A 23,619-nucleotide genomic window follows, 5' to 3' on the forward strand; every position below is an offset into this window, starting at 1 on the left:
ATTGCTTGCTGTTTGGGGTTTTAGGCTGGGTTTCTGTACAGCACTTTGAGATATCAGCTGATGTACGAGGGGCTATATAAATAAATTTGATTTGATGATTTGATTTGTGGGGGCCTGGAGGAAAGAAATGGGCCAGTGTGGGGGGGGGGGGCCTTAAGGACAAAAACGGTCCTGTTAGAAATACCAGGGCCCATTTCTGGTCCCAGTCCGCCCCTGAGAGCTGGACCCGGTTTCCCAAAAGCATCTTAATTAAGGCTAAGTTAATCTTAGAACCATATATAATGCTAAACGAGGTTGGAGTATTGTTATATAAATTCAATAAAAGACAATAATTTGACACATAAAAGTAAAAATCTGTTGAAATCGTACTGTGTACAGACTTCAGGATTGCAATGGTGGCATAGCCTGCTTATGTTGCAATGTATATTGCCTTACGTATAGATCTTGGGTCCATTAAATGGTATGCCCCAAATGCAATATTGAAATGTGCGATTTCAAAATATTGTTTTTGTAAAATTAACTAATCATTGTCCTATGTTGAATTTATTTAACAACATTACAACCTTGCTTATCGAGTCCAATTGTGGCATGGTTCCACTATTTTCATCAGTTTCAACGGGGGACTTTTATTTTGATGGCAACCCGCCGATTCCACTACTCTGGTCACGCTAATGTTGTTCATGACACACGTGTAGAGCAGGGGGACATACTGAACTGAGAGGGAGAGTGTGTCGGAATCTGGACATTTTTCGACGGAGCTTCAAAAAGCCATCAGACGACAGCTAGACGTTTGGTTCTGGGAAACGGAGAACGTTTCAGCGGTCGGGGGAAAAGAACGGGTGTCGTATTTCGCTCGTGTAAGTGTATTTATGTTGCTCTGTGTGTGTCCGATTTTATCGTGTTGGTTTTCTGCTAAGGGTAAATTCTCTGAATCATATCCATCCACATGGTGGTCGAGCCTACAGGGCGATGCCTTCCACAACAGGCCTGGTAAGTGTCAACATTCGTAACAACAACAATAATCATACCATTATTGGGCACAATGTTGCCCATATAGCCTCAACTGGGCTACTCCGGAATACACGGAACGAAACCATTGATACATTGGTAGGAACGACATTGTTGCGACCAGGGTGAGTTATGTTGGCTGTAATAGAGCCACTAGTCCTAATGATAATTAAGTCTAGTCGGTAAATGGCTATAACACGTGTTCGGTTGTCATAGTCTACTAGTCTCATTCCCGCGGCTCTCTTTTTCTCAGCCGGATGGATATGGGCTACTAATGTACCATTTTCTAAACTAGCGTAAACTAAACATTACACAAATGGCGACCGGGGACATTTTAAGTTGCCTAGTCATTGACTGGTCGGGTACGTAACTCGGTGGTGCGAGTAGCCATGATTTCCCGAGTGGAGGTGATCTGTGATGAGCTTTCACCGTTTATGTGGCGATGCTCTTTCGACGGTCGACCGGACCTGCGCACTGGACTCCCCGGAGTGGCGATAACCCAGCGTTTCCCAAACTCGGTCCCCAGGACCCCAAAACCAAATGCACCTTTTAGTTCTCTACACAGCTGATTCACATGATCAAAGCTTGATAGTTGATTAGCTGACATTGCTCGTCCATATATTTCTATATTCTTAATTCCATTCCTTTACTTAGATGTGTGTATATGTTGTGAAATTGTTAGATACTACGTGTTAGATATCTTACAAGGAGGTAGAAACGCAAGCATTTCGCTACCCCCACATTAACATCTGCTAAACGCGCGTATGTGACCAATACCATTTTTATATAGATTTGAATCAGCTGTGTAGTGCTAGGACAACCTAAACGTTCACACCTCGGGGTCCCGAGGACCGAGTTTTGGGAATCGCTGCGATAGCCTATCTCCGAATGTGGTTGACGCATGTGTATGCTTCAAATCACTGCCACCAGCTGGCCTGTCTCTCTGCCTGTGCCATCATTGGATGCCCAGCTGCGAGGTACAGACCTCGTCACTGGATCTCAATCTCTGCAGGGCCACTGGGGGTCCTTAGCGCAGGGCAATGCAGAGCTCAGCTGGTTTTCCTCTATGCGGAGTCCTAATGAATGAAGGTATGACCGGCATTATGATGAGATAGTAGATTAACTTCTCTGTTTACTACCATACTCTCTCTTAGACACACACACACACACACACACACACACACACACACACACCAGGGTTTCCGTTGGCCAATAAATGCTTGTTTTTGGCTGATTTTTTTAAATTAAAAGTTGCTAGATAAATTGTCCGGGGCTGCCTATCTGCTGAGAGGGGGAGCCTTGGCCTAGGCTACCATTGATTGCGAAGACGAAGGCCTTTTCCACTGAAGTTAAAACAAAAGTTAGAGAATATGGTCCTATATGTAGTTTTTTTTTTTTTTTTTTTTTTTACAAGGGGAATTCCCTTCGTTTTTATATTGTAGTGGACAGAAATGAGAAGACCGTTGGCAAGGCTGTGTGCAGGCTACTGCAACTCGCTATTCAAGTAGGATGCAATTTTGGAACTTTAGTTTATAATAATTTATTATTATTAATTATTTATTATTATTATTTATTATTGTTATTGCATGTCAATTTAATTATTCTTAACCAGTTCTTTAAATATGCTAAACGTGTTTTTGTTTCATTCTGCTGAGACATTTTCGTTGGCTAAATTAAGTTCCGTCTTGTCTTTTTTTAATTGTGTGTCTCCGTATTTAGAGGCTCGAGAGGCTTTGAAGCCATTGGTCGGCCATATTGGCACATTATCATTATTATTATTATTATATACAGTATTTCAATTCAATGTTTCAAAGACAAAATTACATGCATTTCTATTGTTGTAGTGATATTTTAAGGAAGAAGTTTTTACATGCTTTATATATTTTGTTTAGCTAATATAATTTAAAAGTATGCATTAAAGTCTATAATAAATGTGGCTGAAATGAATGCAGGCGTTAATAAATTAATTTCTATAGATTCCACCATTTTTTTTTTTTTTTTTTTTTTGAACGGTGGGGGAATACCAAGATGGAGGTGCGGTGGCTTCAACACAGCGCCTCCTTATCAGTCATCTAGTGTATTTATACATTTTTGTTTAATTTTTTTATTATTATGTTGAGCCATTTTCCTTGTCTGAAATTACGTTGCAACTGTAACGTTGTGTTTGCTGCAAAAGTATATCCTGCTCGTATTTTCCCTGTAGACAATGGTTACTTTTCTTTAGCGTTAATGTGGTCCTCTGTAGCTCGGTTGGTTAGTGCATGGCGCTTGCAAGTCGAAACGAGGTTGTGCGCCCCGATCTCTCTGACCTACTCTTCTACTGTATTATTTTGTAAATATTTTCTGTTAATAGTTCAAAAGAGTTTATTGCGATGTACTGGCCCCCTAACTCGTTGTCTTTCTGCTGCTCATAGAGATCAATAGTATTGGTGTCTTTTTTTTGTTGTTGTAGGCACTAACTCAGCCATGGCTCGTCGGTCGAAATAAGATCTGTGGTAAAACACAGGCTCAGGAGACCTTAAACGTTTTGTTGGGTTGTTCGCCTACGAACGGCTCATTTTGAACAGATCTTTTAGGTGAACGGAATGTCATCGCATCTGTCAAAGAGCCGTTCATTTGGCTCCTACTGCTTTTTGGCGATTTTGTTATTTTATTTTTTATTTCAAAAAGAATCATTTAGTTTGCAAATAAATTACGACAACATTGGATGAAGATGTTAAATCCTCACTACAGGAAATGATAGTTAGTGAAGAGAGCCTCCATTCTGGTGTAAAATATAAAAACTAATGTCATAATAACAATATGGTATTAAAGATGTTTATATAGGCTTACTGATGTGATTTAAAGTGTCGACAATGGAGTAATCAACTGCTGCTTTCTGTTTATTAAAGCCCATATTTAACACCTGCCTCATTCTTCAGTCATTCTTGTGGCGGCAGGTAGCCTAGCGGTTAGAGGGGGGGAGGCAGGTAGCCTAGCGGTTAGAGGGGGGGAGGCAGGTAGCCTAGCGGTTAGAGGGGGGGAGGCAGGTAGCCTAGCGGTTAGAGGGGGGGAGGCAGGTAGCCTAGCGGTTAGAGGGGGGGAGGCAGGTAGCCTAGCGGTTAGAGGGGGGGAGGCAGGTAGCCTAGCGGTTAGAGGGGGGGAGGCAGGTAGCCTAGCGGTTAGAGGGGGGGAGGCAGGTAGCCTAGCGGTTAGAGGGGGGGAGGCAGGTAGCCTAGCGGTTAGAGGGGGGGAGGCAGGTAGCCTAGCGGTTAGAGGGGGGGAGGCAGGTAGCCTAGCGGTTAGAGGGGGGGAGGCAGGTAGCCTAGCGGTTAGAGGGGGGGAGGCAGGTAGCCTAGCGGTTAGAGGGGGGGAGGCAGGTAGCCTAGCGGTTAGAGGGGGGGAGGCAGGTAGCCTAGCGGTTAGAGGGGGGGGAGGCAGGTAGCCTGGCGGTTAGAGGGGGGGGGGGCAGGTAGCCTGGCGGTTAGAGGGGGGGGAGGCAGGTAGCCTGGCGGTTAGAGGGGGGGGAGGAAGGTAGCCTGGCGGTTAGAGGGGGGGAGGCAGGTAGCCTGGCGGTTAGAGGGGGGGAGGCAGGTAGCCTAGGGGTTAAATGGGGGGAGGCAGGTAGCCTGGCGGTTAGAGGGGGGGAGGCAGGTAGCCTAGGGGTTAAATGGGGGGAGGCAGGTAGCCTGGCGGTTAGAGGGGGGGAGGCAGGTAGCCTGGCGGTTAGAGGGGGGGAGGCAGGTAGCCTGGCGGTTAGAGGGGGGGAGGCAGGTAGCCTGGCGGTTAGAGGGGGGGAGGCAGGTAGCCTGGCGGTTAGAGGGGGGGAGGCAGGTAGCCTGGCGGTTAGAGGGGGGGAGGCAGGTAGCCTGGCGGTTAGAGGGGGGAGGCAGGTAGCCTAGCGGTTAAAGGGGGGGAGGCAGGTAGCCTAGCGGTTAAAGGGGGGGAGGCAGGTAGCCTAGCGGTTAAAGGGGGGGAGGCAGGTAGCCTAGCGGTTAGAGGGGGGGAGGCAGGTAGCCTAGCGGTTAGAGGGGGGGAGGCAGGTAGCCTAGCGGTTAGAGGGGGGGGAGGCAGGTAGCCTGGCGGTTAGAGGGGGGGGGGCAGGTAGCCTGGCGGTTAGAGGGGGGGGAGGCAGGTAGCCTGGCGGTTAGAGGGGGGGGAGGAAGGTAGCCTGGCGGTTAGAGGGGGGGAGGCAGGTAGCCTGGCGGTTAGAGGGGGGGAGGCAGGTAGCCTAGGGGTTAAATGGGGGGAGGCAGGTAGCCTGGCGGTTAGAGGGGGGGAGGCAGGTAGCCTAGGGGTTAAATGGGGGGAGGCAGGTAGCCTGGCGGTTAGAGGGGGGGAGGCAGGTAGCCTGGCGGTTAGAGGGGGGGAGGCAGGTAGCCTGGCGGTTAGAGGGGGGGAGGCAGGTAGCCTGGCGGTTAGAGGGGGGAGGCAGGTAGCCTAGCGGTTAAAGGGGGGGAGGCAGGTAGCCTAGCGGTTAAAGGGGGGGAGGCAGGTAGCCTAGCGGTTAAAGGGGGGGAGGCAGGTAGCCTAGCGGTTAGAGGGGGGGAGGCAGGTAGCCTAGCGGTTAGAGGGGGGGAGGCAGGTAGCCTAGCGGTTAAATGGGGGGAGGCAGGTAGCCTGGCGGTTAAATGGGGGAGGCAGGTAGCCTGGCGGTTAGAGGGGGGAGGCAGGTAGCCTGGCGGTTAGAGGGGGGAGGGCAGGTAGCCTGGCGGTTAGAGGGGGGAGGGCAGGTAGCCTGGCGGTTAGAGGGGGGAGGGCAGGTAGCCTGGCGGTTAGAGGGGGGAGGGCAGGTAGCCTGGCGGTTAGAGGGGGGGGGCAGGTAGCCTGGCGGTTAGAGCGTTGAGCCAGCAACCGATAGGTTGCTAGATCGAATTCCCGAGCTGACAAGGTAAAATAAAAGCAGTCGTTCCCCTGAAACAAGGCAGTTAACCCACTGTTCCTAGGCCATCATTGTAAATAAGAATTTGTTCTTAACTGACTTGCCTAGTTAAATAAAGGTTACGTTTAAACCCTACCGAATATCAAACATCCTGCCCCCTTCCCTGACAGTCCCACCCACTAGTGATTGATTGACAGGCCAAACTGTTAGAGAATTCACCCGAGTTACAAAACGACACATTGCTTCTTCTTTTTTTTTACCCAAAGTGTCCACCGCAGCTGAGCCAATCAAATTTGAAGAACAAACATCATGGCAATTGATATCTTGCAGTAAAGGTTATTTTACATGGAAAATATTCCTTGTCATATGGGCCTCGACCAGTGGTTCCCTACCAGGGGTACTAGGGCCCCTGGGGGTACTTGGTCTCTCCACAGGGGGTACTAGGGCCCCTGGGGGTACTTGGTCTCTCCACAGGGCGTACTAGGGCCCCTGGGGGTACTTGGTCTCTCCACAGGGGGTACTAGGACCCCTGAGGGTACTTGGTCTCTCCACAGGGGGTACTAGGACCCCTGAGAGTACTTGGCCTCTCCACAGGGGGTACTAGGACCCCTGAGGGTACTTGGCCTCTCCACAGGGGGTACTAGGACCCCTGAGGGTACTTGATCTCTCCACAGGGGGTACTAGGACCCCTGAGGGTACTTGGTCTCTCCACAGGGGGTACTAGGACCCCTGAGGGTACTTGGTCTCTCCACAGGGGGTACTAGGACCCCTGAGGGTACTTGGCCTCTCCACAGGGGGTACTAGGACCCCTGAGGGTACTTGGCCTCTCCACAGGGGGTACTAGGACCCCTGAGGGTACTTGATCTCTCCACAGGGGGTACTAGGACCCCTGAGGGTACTTGGCCTCTCCACAGGGGGTACTTTAGAAGACTCATGAGACAATAGGCATACTGGTAAAATGTACATGAGTGGGTTCTCCGGTCAGAGCAACATTTAGTTGGTGGTACAGTAAGCAAAAAAAGGTTGGGAACCCCTGGCCTAGACAATATCCAAAATGACTTACAACACACCGGATTAATACATTTTCGGTCATTCAACAGCAAAAAAATGTTTTTTTACCAATCCTCGAGGTAACATATTAATTCATTAAACTAACTGTGTATTTTACTGGTGGAATCAAGGCATTAGAATGTACCAGAGGTCACGAAAAAAAAAATAGAGCTCGTTTCAGCAAATGTCTGTGTTTGACCCAGTTAGGTACCCGTAGCTAGGAATATACCAGTGTTCTGTTCTGGTTTTGGCCTGGACTTTCTGGAGCTGCTTTTGCCTTCACTCTGCTCTAGTTTTGGCTCAGGTTCTTCAGCTTGTTCTAGTCTCGGCCCAGTTACCCCGTGGCCAGGTTGTCATTAGCCCTGATCCTGTGTTCTTTCCTGGTAGATTGTGTATTGAAGCATTGTGACACACAGTGTCTGTCTGTTCTCGTGCCCTGCTGTAAACTATGCTAATGACTATGGGGCTTAGCTTACCAACAAACTATGAGCTACTGTGGTTGTAGCTTTGGACTGATCCCCCTCTGGACCCCCCTCGGCCTCATTCTCCATCCCACTGGATGGGTTTTTACACCGAGTCACACAGTCTGACGGAATTGTTCGTTTGGTATTGAGTTATTATGTTGCTGCTTTTAGTCGTAGTCATTTAGGAGCAGAGAGAGAAGATTGCTGGGGCAAGAAGGAGGTTGGTACGTACCTGTTCCAGAAACAAGCCCAAACCCTTTAGAGCAAAGCTTTCCAACCATGTTCCTGGAGAGCTATCGTCCTGTAGGTTCTCACTCCAACCCCGTTCCTGGAGAGATGCCCTCCCGTAGGTTCTCACTCCAACCCTGTTCCTGGAGAGATGCCCTCCCGTAGGTTCTCACTCCAACCCCGTTCCTGGAGAGATGCCCTCCCGTAGGTTCTCACTCCAACCCTGTTCCTGGAGAGATGCCCTCCCGTAGGTTCTCACTCCAACCCTGTTCCTGGAGAGATGCCCTCCCGTAGGTTCTCACTCCAACCCCGTTCCTGGAGAGATGCCCTCCCGTAGGTTCTCACTCCAACCCTGTTCCTGGAGAGATGCCCTCCCGTAGGTTCTCACTCCAACCCTGTTCCTGGAGAGATGCTCTCCCATAGGTTCTCACCCCAACCCTGTTCCTGGAGAGAGACCCTCTTGTAGATTTTCACTTCAACCCCAGTTGTATAACTAACCAAATTCATATTTTCAACTAGCTAATTATTAGAATCAGATATGCTAGATTAGGGTTGGAGTGAGAACCTACCGATAGCTCTCCAGGAACATGGTTGGAGAGCCCTGCCCTAGAGTCTAGAGATCTGAGAGGATCTAGAGATCTGAGAGGATCTAGAGATCTGAGAGGATCTAGAGATCTGAGAGGATCTAGAGATCTGAGAGGATCTAGAGATCTGAGAGGATCTAGAGATCTGAGAGGATTGAACAGTTGTCAGCAATGTGGCCTGTCAAAGGGCAAGGTGCCATGCAGCCAACCAGTATATCTTGTAGCTCAGGCTAGCCAACCAGTATAGCTTGTAGCTCAGGGCTAGCCAACCAGTATAGCTTGTAGCTCAGGCTAGCCAACCAGTATAGCTTGTAGCTCAGGCTAGACAACCAGTATAGCTTGTAGCTCAGGCTAGACAACCAGTATAGCTTGTAGCTCAGGCTAGACAACCAGTATAGCTTGTAGCTCAGGCTAGACAACCAGTATAGCTTGTAGCTCAGGCTAGCCAACCAGTATAGCTTGTAGCTCAGGCTAGCCAACCAGTATAGCTTGTAGCTCAGGCTAGACAACCAGTATAGCTTGTAACTCAGGCTAGACAACCAGTATAGCTTGTAGCTCAGGCTAGCCAACCAGTATAGCTTGTAGCTCAGGCTAGACAACCAGTATAGCTTGTAGCTCAGGCTAGCCCTTGTGAACCAGGAAGTGGTCAGAATGGGAGGATAGGTGTGAGAACCCTTCACTGTACAGTATGAAGATGGGGCTAAAACTGTTTCCGCCAATTGAAATCCCCGATCACACTTGTTGATGTCATGGCAACGTAGGCTAGCTAAACTCATGCGTAGAAACACGTCGTCGGCTCTACCGCCCGGCTCGCGCCGAACTGCGCACGTGCTGGTCGGCAAATCAAAAAGGCAGTCCTTTTGATATCAAGTTTTTTGTTTGTTTTTTTACAAAAATGAAAACGTGTCAGTTTGTCACTAGGTTGGAGTCATAACATGTTAAAACTAGTGAGGACGTCGTCTCCAGTCTAGGTGGCGTCTTTCCATTTGGAGAATATTAACTAATGGGAGAATTCTTCACTTGTCTCATTGTTTTGTCAAACCCTGGTGTGGTCTGTTTTTGTCTGTTTCGCAAGTGTTCCCAAAAGCTGGGAGAGGTCGGGCTGTTTAGACAGGTGTGTTTCTCTACAGGTTCAGAGAGGCTACAGAGGATTTAAAGGGATACTTCAGGATTTTGGCAGTCAGATGAACAAAAAAAAAAGTCTCCGCATCCAGTAGGAAGGTGGTCGTCCAGTCATGGCGCTATCTACTAGGATGCTAGCAGTTACCATAGACTTTATAGTCATTGCGCTAACGCTAGTTAGCAATTGCGCTAACTCTAGTGAGGAACTAGCTTCAAACTGCACACAGAGACATACAAATGGTATCCACGAGTTCCATCCGACTCATTTATAAAGGGCCAAAATCCTGAAATATCCCTTTTAAGGGCGTGTGAAGAACATGAAGTGTGTGTGTGTGTGTGTGTGTGTGTGTGTGTAAAGCAGCAGGTTCCATGTAAGGAGGACATGCAGGCTGGATGGCTTTTTGGTCTCTGGTCGCCCTCATGTGACACGGCTATTTCTAGACCCGTCTCTCCCCTCTCCGTCTCCCCCCTCTCCGTCTCCCCCCCTCTCTGTCTCACCCCTCTCCTTCTCACCCCTCACCCTGTAGCTATGGAGCAAACCACAGATATGTTCCACCTCTGGGCGGGGCATGTCTGTTGTTTTGCTTCGTGCTCCGCTGGTGACGTGTTATAATCTATAGGGCTGGTAACGTGTTATAATCTATAGGGCTGGTAACGTGTTATAATCTATAGGGCTGGTAACGTGTTATAATCTATAGAGCTGGTAACGTGTTATAATCTATAGGGCTGGTAACGTGTTATAATCTATAGGGCTGGTAACGTGTTATAATCTATAGGGCTGGTAACGTGTTATAATCTATAGGGCTGGTAACGTGTTATAACCTATAGGGCTGGTAACGTGTTATAACCTATAGGGCTGGTAACGTGTTATAATCTATAGAGCTGGTAACGTGTTATAATCTATAGGGCTGGTAACGTGTTATAATCTATAGGGCTGGTAACGTGTTATAATCTATAGGGCTGGTAACGTGTTATAATCTATAGGGCTGGTAACGTGTTATAACCTATAGGGCTGGTAACGTGTTATAATCTATAGGGCTGGTAACGTGTTATAATCTATAGGGCTGGTAACGTGTTATAATCTATAGGGCTGGTAACGTGTTATAATCTATAGGGCTGGTAACGTGTTATAATCTATAGGGCTGGTAACGTGTTATAATCTATAGGGCTGGTGACGTGTTATAATCTATAGGGCTGGTGACGTGTTATAATCTATAGGGCTGGTGACGTGTTATAATCTATAGGGCTGGTGACGTGTTATAATCTATAGGGCTGGTGACGTGTTATAATCTATAGGGCTGGTGACGTGTTATAATCTATAGGGCTGGTGACGTGTTATAATCTATAGGGCTGGTGACGTGTTATAATCTATAGGGCTGGTGACGTGTTATAATCTATAGGGCTGGTGACGTGTTATAATCTATAGGGCTGGTGACGTGTTATAATCTATAGGGCTGGTGACGTGTTATAATCTATAGGGCTGGTGACGTGTTATAATCTATAGGGCTGGTGACGTGTTATAATCTATAGGGCTGGTGACGTGTTATAATCTATAGGGCTGGTGACGTGTTATAATCTATAGGGCTGGTGACGTGTTATAATCTATAGGGCTGGTGACGTGTTATAATCTATAGGGCTGGTGACGTGTTATAATCTATAGGGCTGGTGACGTGTTATAATCTATAGGGCTGGTGACGTGTTATAATCTATAGGGCTGGTGACGTGTTATAATCTATAGGGCTGGTGACGTGTTATAATCTATAGGGCTGGTGACGTGTTATAATCTATAGGGCTGGTGACGTGTTATAATCTATAGGGCTGGTGACGTGTTATAATCTATAGGGCTGGTGACGTGTTATAATCTATAGGGCTGGTGACGTGTTATAATCTATAGGGCTGGTGACGTGTTATAATCTATAGGGCTGGTGACGTGTTATAATCTATAGGGCTGGTGACGTGTTATAATCTATAGGGCTGGTGACGTGTTATAATCTATAGGGCTGGTGACGTGTTATAATCTATAGGGCTGGTAACGTGTTATAATCTATAGGGCTGGTAACATGCATCTGTTATGGTGTAATCTTTAGGGCTGGTAACATGTTATAATCTATAGGGCTGGTAACATGCATCTGTTAAAATCTATAGGGCTGGTAACGTGTTATCTATAGGGCTGGTAACGTGTTATCTATAGGGCTGGTAACGTGTTATCTATAGGGCTGGTAATATGTTATAATCTATAGGGCTGGTAACATGCATCTGTTATAATCTATAGGGCTGGTAACATGCATCTGTTATAATCTATAGTGCTAGTGACGTGTTATAATCTATAGTGCTGGTGACAAGTTATAATATATTGGGCTGGTAACGTGTTATCTATAGGGCTGGTAACGTGTTATAATCTATAGGGCTGGTGACGTGTTATAATCTATAGTGCTGGTAACGTGTTATAATCTATAGGGCTGGTAACATGCATCTGTTATAATCTATAGGGCTGGTGACATGCATCTGTTATAATCTATAGGGCTGGTAACATGTTATAATCTATAGTGCTGGTGACGTGTTATAATCTATAGGGCTGGTAACGTGTTATAATCTATAGGGCTGGTAACGTGTTATAATCTATAGGGCTGGTAACGTGTTATAATCTATAGGGCTGGTAACGTGTTATAATCTATAGGGCTGGTAACGTGTTATCATCTATAGGGCTGGTAACATGCATCTGTTATAATCTATAGAGCTGGTAACATGTTATAATCTATAGGGCTGGTAACATGTTATAATCTATAGGGCTGGTAACATGTTATAATCTGTAGGGCTGGTAACGTGTTATAATCTATAGGGCTGGTAACGTGTTATAATCTATAGGGCTGGTAACGTGTTATAATCTATAGGGCTGGTAACATGTTATAATCTATAGGGCTGGTAACATGTTATAATCTGTAGGGCTGGTAACGTGTTATAATCTATAGGGCTGGTAACGTGTTATCTATGGGGCTGGTAACGTGCATCTGTTATAATCTATAGGGCTGGTAACGTGTTATAATCTATAGGGCTGGTAACGCGCATCTGTTATAATCTATAGGGCTGGTGACATGCATCTGTTATAATCTATAGGGCTGGTAACATGCATCTGTTATGGTGTAATCTATAGGGCTGGTAACGTGTTATCTATGGGGCTGGTAACGTGCATCTGTTATAATCTATGGGGCTGGTAACGTGCATCTGTTATAATCTATAGGGCTGGTAACATGCATCTGCTATAATCTATAGGGCTGGCAGGGGGGGGGGGGGGTAGATGAAAAGGAACAGGGGGGTAGATCCCCAATCCATTACTGCCGCCACTGAAAGGGGGTTTGATCTGGCAACCTTTCGGTTACTAGTCCAACGCTCTAACCTCTAGGCTACGCTGCCGCCCCAATTACTTGAGTCCACCAGGTCGGATGCGTTTGGGACGCCCCATACTGCACCGAGCCAAGCTGTACCGAGCTGGACTGGTTACACATCCACCATAGTTACTGGGTCTGTGCTGAAGAGGGCAATAATGAAAAGAAAATGTCTGAGCCAGCTCATTACGTTTCGGGTCAGCACGACAGTTAGAAAATGGTCTCTTGGATTGGCTGAAATTGGACTGGCGAAAATGACACATCCAGTGGCGCTGGTCTGATAGGCTGAAGTAGTCAGGCAACGAATCTGATAGGCTGAAGTAGTCAGGCAACGGGTCTGATAGGCTGAAGTAGTCAGGCAACGGGTCTGATAGGCTGAAGTAGTCAGGCAACGGGTCTGATAGGCTGAAGTAGTCAGGCAACGAATCTGATAGGCTGAAGAAGTCAGGCAACGAATCTGATAGGCTGAAGTAGTCAGGCAACGGGTCTGATAGGCTGAAGTAGTCAGGCAACGAATCTGATAGGCTGAAGTAGTCAGGCAACGAATCTGATAGGCTGAAGTAGTCAGGCAACGAATCTGATAGGCTGAAGAAGTCAGGCAACGAATCTGATAGGCTGAAGTAGTCAGGCAACGAATCTGATAGGCTGAAGTAGTCAGGCAACGAATCTGATAGGCTGAAGTAGTCAGGCAACGAATCTGATAGGCTGAAGAAGTCAGGCAACGAATCTGATAGGCTGAAGAAGTCAGGCAACGAATCTGATAGGCTGAAGTAGTCAGGCAACGAATCTGATAGGCTGAAGTAGTCAGGCAACGAATCTGATAGGCTGAAGTAGTCAGGCAACGGGTCTGATAGGCTGAAGTAGTCAGGCAACGGGTCTGATAGGCTGAAGTAGTCAGGCAACGAATCTGATAGGCTGAAGTAGTCAGGCAACGAATCTGATAGGCTGAAGTAGTCAGGCAACGGGTCTGATAGGCTGAAGAAGTCAGGCAACGGGTCGGATACTATGGCATTTGACTGTAGGGTAGAGGTCACACACACGGTGAGAGGTCAGTGATATAATGGCGGGCGAGAGTAGTCTTTCCTCTGGGGGTTCCTCTCTTAACAGGTGGTGACATCTTTATAGAATTTCACACATTCCAGCCATGTCATTGGCTCACAGTGACCACATGTCCCCTTCCAGAAACAACACCTGACATAGGCCCTACTCCCTAGCCCCTACGCCCTACACCTTGGGCTGGGCGGTATACCGTATTTTATGATATACCAGTATTGATGCAGGGACCGGTTTGGGTTTTTACTTTACCTTCTATAAACGGTATTTGAATGTTTGGTTTGTTAAATCTAATTTATAGTTTACTCCGCTACTTGAGTCATTTCTCTCTGTCTCTGTCTCTCTCTCTCTCTCTCTCTGTGTATCTCTCTCTCTCTCTGTCTCTCTCTCTCTCTCTCTCTCTCTCTCTCTCTCTCTCTCTCTCTCTCTCTCTCTCTCTCTCTCTCTCTCTCTCTCTCTCTCTCTCTCTCTCTCTCTCTCTCTCTCTCTCTCTCTCTCTCTCTCTCTCTCTCTCTCTCTCTCTCTCTCTCTCTCTCTGTGTGTATCTCTCTCTCTCTCTGTCTCTCTGTCTCTGTCTCTCTGTCTCTGTCTCTCTCTCTCTCTCTGTGTATATCTCTCTTTCTATATATCTCTCTCTGTATCTCTCTCTGTATCTATCTCTCTCTCTGTATCTATCTCTCTCTCTGTATGTATCTCTCTCTGTATCTATCTCTCTCTCTGTATATCTCTCTCTCTGTATATCTCTCTCTCTGTATATCTCTCTCTCTGTATATCTCTCTCTCTGTATCTCTCTCTCTGTATCTCTCTCTCTGTATCTCTCTCTCTGTATCTCTCTCTCTGTATCTCTCTCTCTGTATCTCTCTCTCTGTATCTCTCTCTCTGTATCTCTCTCTCTGTATCTCTCTCTCTGTATCTCTCTCTCTTTCTATCTCTCTCTCTCTGTATATCTCTCTCTCTCTGTATATCTCTCTCTGTATATCTCTCTCTCTGTATATCTCTCTCTCTGTATATCTCTCTCTCTGTATATCTCTCTCTCTGTATCTCTCTCTCTGTATCTCTATCTCTCTCTCTATCTCTCTGTATATCTCTCTCTCTCTCTGTATATCTCTCTCTCTCTGTATCTCTCTCTCTCTCTCTGTGTATCTCTCTCTGTATATCTCTCTCTTTCTATATCTCTCTCTGTATCTCTCTCTCTCTGTATCTCTCTCTGTATCTATCTCTCTCTCTGTATATCTCTCTCTCTGTATATCTCTCTCTCTCTGTATCTCTCTCTCTCTCTCTGTATCTCTCTCTGTATATCTCTCTCTTTCTATATCTCTCTCTGTATCTCTATCTCTCTCTCTATCTCTCTGTATATCTCTATCTCTCTGTATATCTCTCTCTCTCTGTATATCTCTCTCTCTCTGTATCTCTCTCTCTCTCTCTCTGTATCTCTCTCTGTATATCTCTCTCTTTCTATATCTCTCTCTGTATCTCTCTCTCCGTATCTCTCTCTCCGTATCTCTCTCTCTGTATCTCTCTCTCTGTATCTCTCTCTCTGTATCTCTCTCTCTGTATCTCTCTCTCTCTCTGTATATCTCTCTGTATATCTCTCTCTGTATATCTCTCTCTCTCTGTATCTCTCTCTCTCTCTCTCTCTCTCTGTATCTCTCTCTCTCTCTCTGTATCTCTCTCTGTATCTCTCTCTCTCTGTATCTCCACACAGACCTAACCACGCCCACCGGTCAATCAAGGAGCACACGAGTCACGAGTCACTTGACAATGACGTTGTTTTCACTTTGCTTCTTCATATAAATCTACTAACATTCTATAATGACACTATTAGTTTGTGTTTCTTACATCTGCAAACAGCTAGTTTGTCTTTTCTTAGAAAGTTGGGCCTATAACCTTGTGAGACGCTAATTGTTAGCTGCTAATGCTAGGTAGCTAGCTAATAAATGTACTAAGTCAGAGCAAACGTAGCTAGCTAATACAGCCTGATAATACCAGTGATGGTGTAGACCTAAATCAGCATGTCGTTTGTGCAACAGCATCTTCTAAATCAAAGAGGAATATGCAAAGCAAGAATGTTAGCTACATGAAGTAGCTAAGAGAGAACACGCAATGTAGCCAAAGCTTCTAGGATCCCCTAGAAAACACTTATCAACACTTTAGTTCCTACCCTGTCACAATAACTCCTCCCTGGCATTTTAATTTGTTGTCAAACAACACTGTATTCAATGTACCCACTATTATATTCCAACTATAGAATTAGAATAGTCATTTTATTTCCATGATTCCAACAGTTTCGCTCTAATTCGCAAGTCAGATTACAACCGCAACATTTGGTTAAAAATAAATCCTAGATTATTTGCCCGTATCGTGCAGCGCTACGAGGCAGTATGGAAATTCTCTACTGGGCAGTGGTGCAAAGTTCTTCAGTAAAAATACTTTCAAGTATGACTCGAGTAGTTTTTTTGGGTGTCTGTACTTTACTCGTTTTTTTGGACTACTTTTACTTCTACTTCACTCCTAAAGAAAATACTGTATTTTTTACTCCATACATTTTGACACCCAAAAGTACTAGCTACATGTTGATTGATTAATTAACAAGACAGGAAAATGGACCAATTCACACACTTATCAAGAGAACATCCCTGGTCATCCCTAATGTCTCTGATCTGGTGGACTCACCAAAACAGAGAACATCCCTGGTCATCCCTACTGCCTCTGATCTGGAGGATTCACTAAACAGAGAACATCCCTGGTCATCCCTACTGCCTCTGATCTGGTGGACTCACTAAACAGAGAACATCCCTGGTCATCCCTACTGCCTCTGATCTGGAGGACTCACTAAACAGAGAACATCCCTGGTCATCACTACTGCCACTGATCTGGTGGACTCACTAAACAGAGAACACCCCTGGTCAACCCTACTGCCTCTGATCTGGAGGACTCACTAAACAGAGAACATCCCTGGTCATCCCTACTGTCTCTGATCTGGAGGACTCACTAAACAGAGAACACCCCTGGTCATCACTACTGCCACTGATCTGGTGGACTCACTAAACAGAGAACATCTGGTGTGGCCGGGTGATTAACAAAATTATTTCACCTTTATTTAACCAGGTAGGCAAGTTGAGAACAAGTTCTCATTTGCAACTGCAACCTGGCCAAGATGAAGCAAAGCAGTTCGACACATACAACAACACGGAGTTACACATGGAGTAAAACAAACATACAATCAATAATACAGTAGAACAATATATACAGTGAGTGCAAATGAGGTAAGATAAGGGAGCTAAGGCAATAAATAGGCCATGATGACGTGCTGATAGAAGGGAGGAAATTATTTGAACCTTCATGATTATGAGTTGCCCTCTGGAAAATCCCCTTCCCTCGCTGTCATCTCTCCTCCCCCCTCCTCTCCATGTCACTTCTCTTTCACCCCAATCCTGTCCTCCTCCTACCCCCTGCTCTCCCTTCATCCACCCTCTCCTTTCCCCCCTGTCCTTCTCCAACCCCCTCCTCTCCTGTCATCCACCCTCTCCTCCCTCCTCTCCTGTCGTCCTCCAACCCCCTCCTCTCCTGTCATCCACCCTCTCCTCCCTCCTCCCCTGTCGTCCTCCTACCCCCTCCTCTCCCTTAACCACCTTGTCCTCTTCCCCTGTCCTCCTCCTCTCTCCTCTCCCTGTCCTTTCCTCTCCCCCTCCTGTCCTGTCCTCCTCCCCTGTCGTCCTCCTACCCCCTCCTCTCTCCTCCCCTGTCCTCTTCCCCTGTCCTCCTCCTCCTCTCCCTGTCCTCCTCTCTCCTCTCCCTGTCCTCCCCTGTCCTCCTCTCTCCTCTCCCTGTCCTCCTCTCTCCTCCCCTGTCCTCCTCTCTCCTCTCCCTGTCCTCCTCTCTCCTCTCCCTGTCCTCCTCTCTCCTCTCCCTGTCCTCCTCTCTCCTCTCCCTGTCCTCCTCTCTTCTCTCCCTGTCCTCCTCCTCTCCCCCCTCCTGTCCTCCTCCCCTGTCCTCCTCTCTCCTCCCCTGTCCTCCTCCTCTCTCCTCCCCTGTCCTCCTCCTCTCTCCTCCCCTGTCCTCATCCTCTCTCCTCCCCTGTCCTCATCCTCTCTCCTCCCCTGTCCTCATCCTCTCTCCTCTCCCTGTCCTCCTCTCTTCTCTCCCTGTCCTCCTCCTCTCCCCCCTCCTGTCCTCCTCCCCTGTCGTCCTCTCTCCTCCTGCCCTGTCCTCCTCCTCTCCCCCCTCCTGTCCTCCTCCCCTCCCCCCTCCTGTCCCATAACCACCCTGTCCTCTTCCCCTGTCCTCCTCCTCCTCTCCCTGTCCTCCTCTCTCCTCTCCCTGTCCTCCCCTGTCCTCCTCTCTCCTCTCCCTGTCCTCCTCTCTCCTCTCCCTGTCCTCCTCTCTCCTCCCCTGTCCTCCTCTCTCCTCCCCTGTCCTCCTCTCTCCTCTCCCTGTCCTCCTCTCTCCTTCCCTGTCCTCCTCTCTCCTCCCCTGTCCTCCTCTCTCCTCTCCCTGTCCTCCTCTCTCCTCTCCCTGTCCTCCTCTCTCCTCTCCCTGTCCTCCTCTCTCCTCTCCCTGTCCTCCTCTCTCCTCTCCCTGTCCTCCTCCTCTCCCCCCTCCTGTCCTCCTCCCCTGTCCTCCTCTCTCCTCCCCTGTCCTCCTCCTCTCTCCTCCCCTGTCCTCCTCTTCTCCTCCCCTCCCTGTCCTCCTCCTCTTCTCCTCCCCAGTCCTCCTCCTCTCCTCCCCATGTCACCGGAACACAGACAGACCACCTGTCACAAAGACTAGTCCTCACAGTCAAGCCTACTGCGACAGTACTGAGACACACACAGTTTTAAAACCTTGCCAGAACCTGGTCTGGACAAGTTACATCATAATATTAAGCTTCTTTCTATCATCTAATATGAAACAATGTCACAATTAATCCATGTCACACTTTGAGGGGCCTACAAATCCCTGGAAACGTGGAGATCATATTTACATTATCTCTCTCTCATATATATATATATATATATTACACACACAGTGGGGGGAACAAGTATTTGATACACTGCCGATTTGCAGGTTTTCCTACTTACAAAGCATGTAGAGGTCTGTAATTTTTTTTAGCATAGATACACTTCAACTGTGAGAGACGGAATCTAAAACAAAAATCCAGAAAATCACATTGTATGATTTTTAAGTAATTAATTTGCATTTTATTGCATGACATAAGTATTTGATCACCTACCAACCAGTAAGAATTCCGGCTCTCACAGACCTGTTAGTTTTTCTTTAAGAAGCCCTCCTGTTCTCCACTCATTACCTGTATTAACTGCACCTGTTTGAACTCGTTACCTGTATAAAAGACACCTGTCCACACACTCAATCAAACAGACTCCAACCTCTCCACAATGGCCAAGACCAGAGAGGGTGTGTAAGGACATCAGGGATAAAATTGTAGACCTGCACAAGGCTGGGATGGGCTACAGGACAATAGGAGAGCAGCTTGGTGAGAAGGCAACAACTGTTGGTGCAATTATTAGAAAATGGAAGAAGTTCAAGATGACGGTCAATCACCCTCGGTCTGGGGTTCCATGCAAGATCTCACCTCGTGGGGCATCAATGATCATGAGCAAGGTGAGGGATCAGCCCAGAACTACACGGCAGGACCTGGTCAATGACCTGAAGAGAGTTGGGACCACAGTCTCAAAGAAAACCATTAGTAACACACTACGCCGTCATGGATTAAAATCCTGCAGCGCACGCAAGGTCTCCCTGCACAAGCCAGCGCATGTCCAGGCCCATCTGAAGTTTGCCAATGACCATCTGGATGATCCAGAGGAGGAATGGGAGAAGGTCATGTGGTCTGATGAGACAAAAATGGAGCCTTTTGGTCTGAACTCCACTCGCTGTGTTTGGAGGAAGAAGGATGAGTACAACCCCAAGAACACCATCCCAACCGTGAAGCATGGAGGTGGAAACATCATTCTTTGTGGATGCTTTTCTGCAAAGGAGACAGGACGACTGCACCGTATTGAGGGGAGGATGGATGGGGCCATGTATCGCGAGATCTTGGCCAACAACCTCCTTCCCTCAGTAAGAGCATTGAAGATGGGCCGTGGCTAGGTCTTCCAGCATGACAACGACCCGAAACACACAGCCAGGGCAACTAAGGAGTGGCTCCGTAAGAAGCATCTCAAGGTCCTGGAGTGGCCTAGCCAGTCACCAGACCTGAACCCAATAGAAAATCTTTGGAGGGAGCTGAAAGTCCGTATTGCCCAGCGACAGCCCCGAAACCTGAAGGATCTGGAGAAGGTTTGTATGGAGGAGTGGGCCAAAATCCCTGCCTCAGTGTGTGCAAACCTGGTCAAGAACTACAGGAAACGTATGATCTCTGTAATTGCAAACAAAGGTTTCTGTACCAAATATTAAGTTCTGCTTTTCTGATGTATCAAAAACTTATGTCATGCAATAAAATGCAAATTAATTACTTAAAAATCATACAATGTGGTTTTCTGGATTTTTGTTTTAGATTCCGTCTCTCATAAATTGAAGTGTATCTATGCTAAAAATGACAGACCTCTACATGCTTTGTAAGTAGGAAACACTGCCAATTTCAGGTTATCATACTTGTTCTCCCCACTGTGTGTGTGTGTATGTATGTATGTATGTATGTATGTATGTATGTATGTATGTATGTATGTATGTATGTGTATATATATGTGTGTGTGTGTGTGTATGTATATATATACATACATACACACACATACACACACACACACACACACACACACACACACACACACACACACACACACACACACACACACACACACACATACACACATACATGCATACATGCATACATACATACATACATACATACATACATACATACATACATACCGTTACGTTGGCTTCGCCATGGCCTGTCTGCAAGGTACTTGAATCAACTTGATCCAGCCTGAAGCTTGACTAACAAACTTGCAGCATTGTATAGAATATTCTGGACCCTCAGAGTTTCCCAGGACAGTGAGCTACGCCACAGTAGGATATTTGTGCAAGGGATAAGAAGTAAACAAGTAGGCCTAGTTTTCTGACGTTGCCTCTGGATCAGAGCATGACATTTTCAACCCTACCCCCCCCCCCCTTCACGTCGAGAGGTTATAGAAGGGGAGAGAGAACTGGAAATATTTTTCAAATACATTGAGGAATTATTGTAATTCTCAATGGATGTAAAAAACAGACGTTGTTTAACTTGCTGTTTTGAGGCGAAAAAAAACATTTTACTTTGAGAAGCTCCAAAACATAAGACCATCAGAAATACTAAAATCAGATCCACAAATGGGCACATTTATAAGCATACAGTTGCGCGCAGGCCAGGTAGCCTATAGGCCTACTTCCTATGTGTAATCAGGTGTGAGTCCTTACTAAACATTGACAGGAGCGCTCCAAACAAAACACAATGTACACATTGACAAAAACTCGTAAATGTTAATGAAATAAAGCCAAACTCGTTTCTCACAAGTGTAGCCTAGGTTGTGCGCTCTGCAAACAAACAACGTGTCCACTCTGACAATGGCAACTGTAAAATACTGTAATATATTTAATGCATTAAGAGAAATGAGGGTCAACAAACATTGTAGATCAGAAATGAGGGTAATTAAATGTACTACCGGTGTGCCCATCCCCGTGGCCTTTTGCAAGGGACACCAGTGCTTTAGCTGTTTGTTTTTTAGCAACTGATAAATTAGCGGTCCACCAACAGCCTATCGACCGGTTGACTAAATGGGGTCAGCCCTAGTTGGTTCGAGTCGTCATGTGAAATTCCCTACTGCATTGTGACTGCTCCCTGTGCTCCGGAACACCAACATTCCTGGTTCTCAGAACGACGTTGGCTCGGGCTCCGGCTTCTTAACGGCTAGCTGCTAATGCTAGCCGACATGTTTGGGAGTATTACCGCAGGTTTTGCCTTTGGAATAATAGGCCTCAGATAAGCCTCTGACTCGCCTACCTAATCCTGCAGGCCTCATGGTGCACGCTGCACACCCTCCGTCCGAACTCGCATGTCTGATCGGTGATCTGCAGAGCCTCCTAGCAGTCTTGTGATGGTACAGCAGCATCCACAGGATCCAGACACCCATGCAGACCCCACAAGACATGCCACAAGGTCTCTTCACAGTCCCCAAGTCCAAAACAGACTATGGGAGGCGCACAGTACTACATAGAGCCGTGACTACATGGAACTCTATTCCACAGTACTACATAGAGCCATGACTACATGGAACTCTATTCCACAGTACTACATAGAGCCGTGACTATATGGAACTCTATTCCACATCAATTAACTGATGCAGGCAAGTGAAATTAGATTTAACAAACAGATTAAAAAACACCTTTTATGGAACAGCGGGGGACTGTGAAGCAACACAAACATTGGCACAGACATACACACACACACACACACCCACACACACACGATAACATACGCACCATAAATACACATGGATTTAGTACTGTAGATATGTGGTGGAGTAGGGGCCCGAGGGCACACAGTGTGTTGTGAAATCTGTGAATGTATTGTGATGTTTTTTTAAAATGGTATAAACTGCCTTTTAATTTTGCTGGACCCCAGGACGAATAGCAACTGCCTAGGCAGCAGTTAATGGGGATATATGAATAAAAACAAATGTTTCCTTTCTGTCCTCACTCTGTGGCCCCCAGCCTACACCAGCCAAGCAGCACAGCCAGTCAGTCAACAGTCAACAGCCAACAGCCAGCCAGGCAGAAATGCTGTTAGCTGGGTCATGTGCTGAAAGCCTGGATTAGGAGCAGGACACAGCCTGCCAGATCCAACTTAGGAAACACGCACGCGTACACACACGGGCGCACAGTAGGGTGGGCTGTATTCATATTTTCATATCGTCATACCGTACCTTCTCTCCTCCCAGGATGTACGGAATTACCGGCTTAGTACGCTAGGGGGCGCTAAAAAAAGGCAAACCAAGCCCATTGGGTGTCTATTACCAGAATGCTAACAAAATTAGCACAAGTACAAGGTGTCTATTACCAGAATGCTAACAAAATTAGTACAGGCTAATTGCCATAGAGCCTGCTAGATAAATATGCTAATGGACTCAAACTAAACTAATTGCAACAATGGGTAATCCAGCTTATAAAGTTATAAAGTTATAGTTTATAAAGTTATACATGTATAAATTGTAACTACCGAATGTAATTTTTGTTAAGTTTGGACATTTACAAGTGAATGTGAACAAGAGACATTGTGCAAATGAACAAAGTTTGGAAGCATGCCACATTTTTACCTGTTAAACTAACACTGCAGATAGCACAACTGGGTGATCTGAAAAGTCATAGTCAATCGATCAATAATATAATAATACATCTCTGGTCTCTCAAAAGCCTATCCAGTCCTTTCATCTCTGAAACACAAAGAGAAACATAGCAAAAATGTTGTATTTTGAATATATAATCTGTAGAAACGATGAGAAGGGAAAGGTTTTGAATTTTTGTGAAACAGCACAGTTAAAGTATATGACAAATAGAAACCCAATATGGAAGATAGGAGAGATTGAGTGATGCTGAAGGGTGTAACTAATAACATGATAACTCATTAAAAAATATACTGTGTGTGTAAAATGTATCCAGTCAAAAGTTTGGACACCTACTAATTCAAGGGTTTTTCTGTACTTTTTATTTTTCTACATTTGAGTAGGTTTGTGTCCTAACTTTTGACTGGTACTGTGTGTTCAGAACTTTTGTGAAACCGCACAGTTAAAAATAATATATGGCAAACGGGGAAAAACTGGAATAAATGGGAGGGGTAGAGGGTAGTGGAAAGATTAAAAACAAACAGGTGATATACAGTGCATTTGGAAAGT

General features: G+C 46.4%; 1 protein-coding gene across 4 annotated transcripts in view; it reads left to right on the forward strand.

Annotated features, from left to right (window-relative positions):
* The first annotated feature begins 633 nt into the window (after positions 1-633).
* Positions 634-23,619, forward strand: part of LOC110535134 (sodium-dependent phosphate transporter 2) — a 130,014-nt gene continuing 107,028 nt past the window's right edge. For 3 of the 4 annotated variants that reach the window (XM_036936487.2, XM_036936491.2, XM_036936492.2), the window contains exon 1: positions 634-857. The gene's annotated coding sequence lies outside the window, so the exon portion shown is untranslated. Of the gene's footprint in view, positions 991-23,619 lie in introns of all 4 variants that reach the window. The other variant, XM_036936490.2, reaches the window with a different exon arrangement.

Source organism: Oncorhynchus mykiss, chromosome 11 (assembly GCF_057628025.1).
Source record: "Oncorhynchus mykiss isolate SJ-2025 chromosome 11, ASM5762802v1, whole genome shotgun sequence".
Lineage (NCBI taxonomy): Eukaryota > Metazoa > Chordata > Actinopteri > Salmoniformes > Salmonidae > Oncorhynchus > Oncorhynchus mykiss.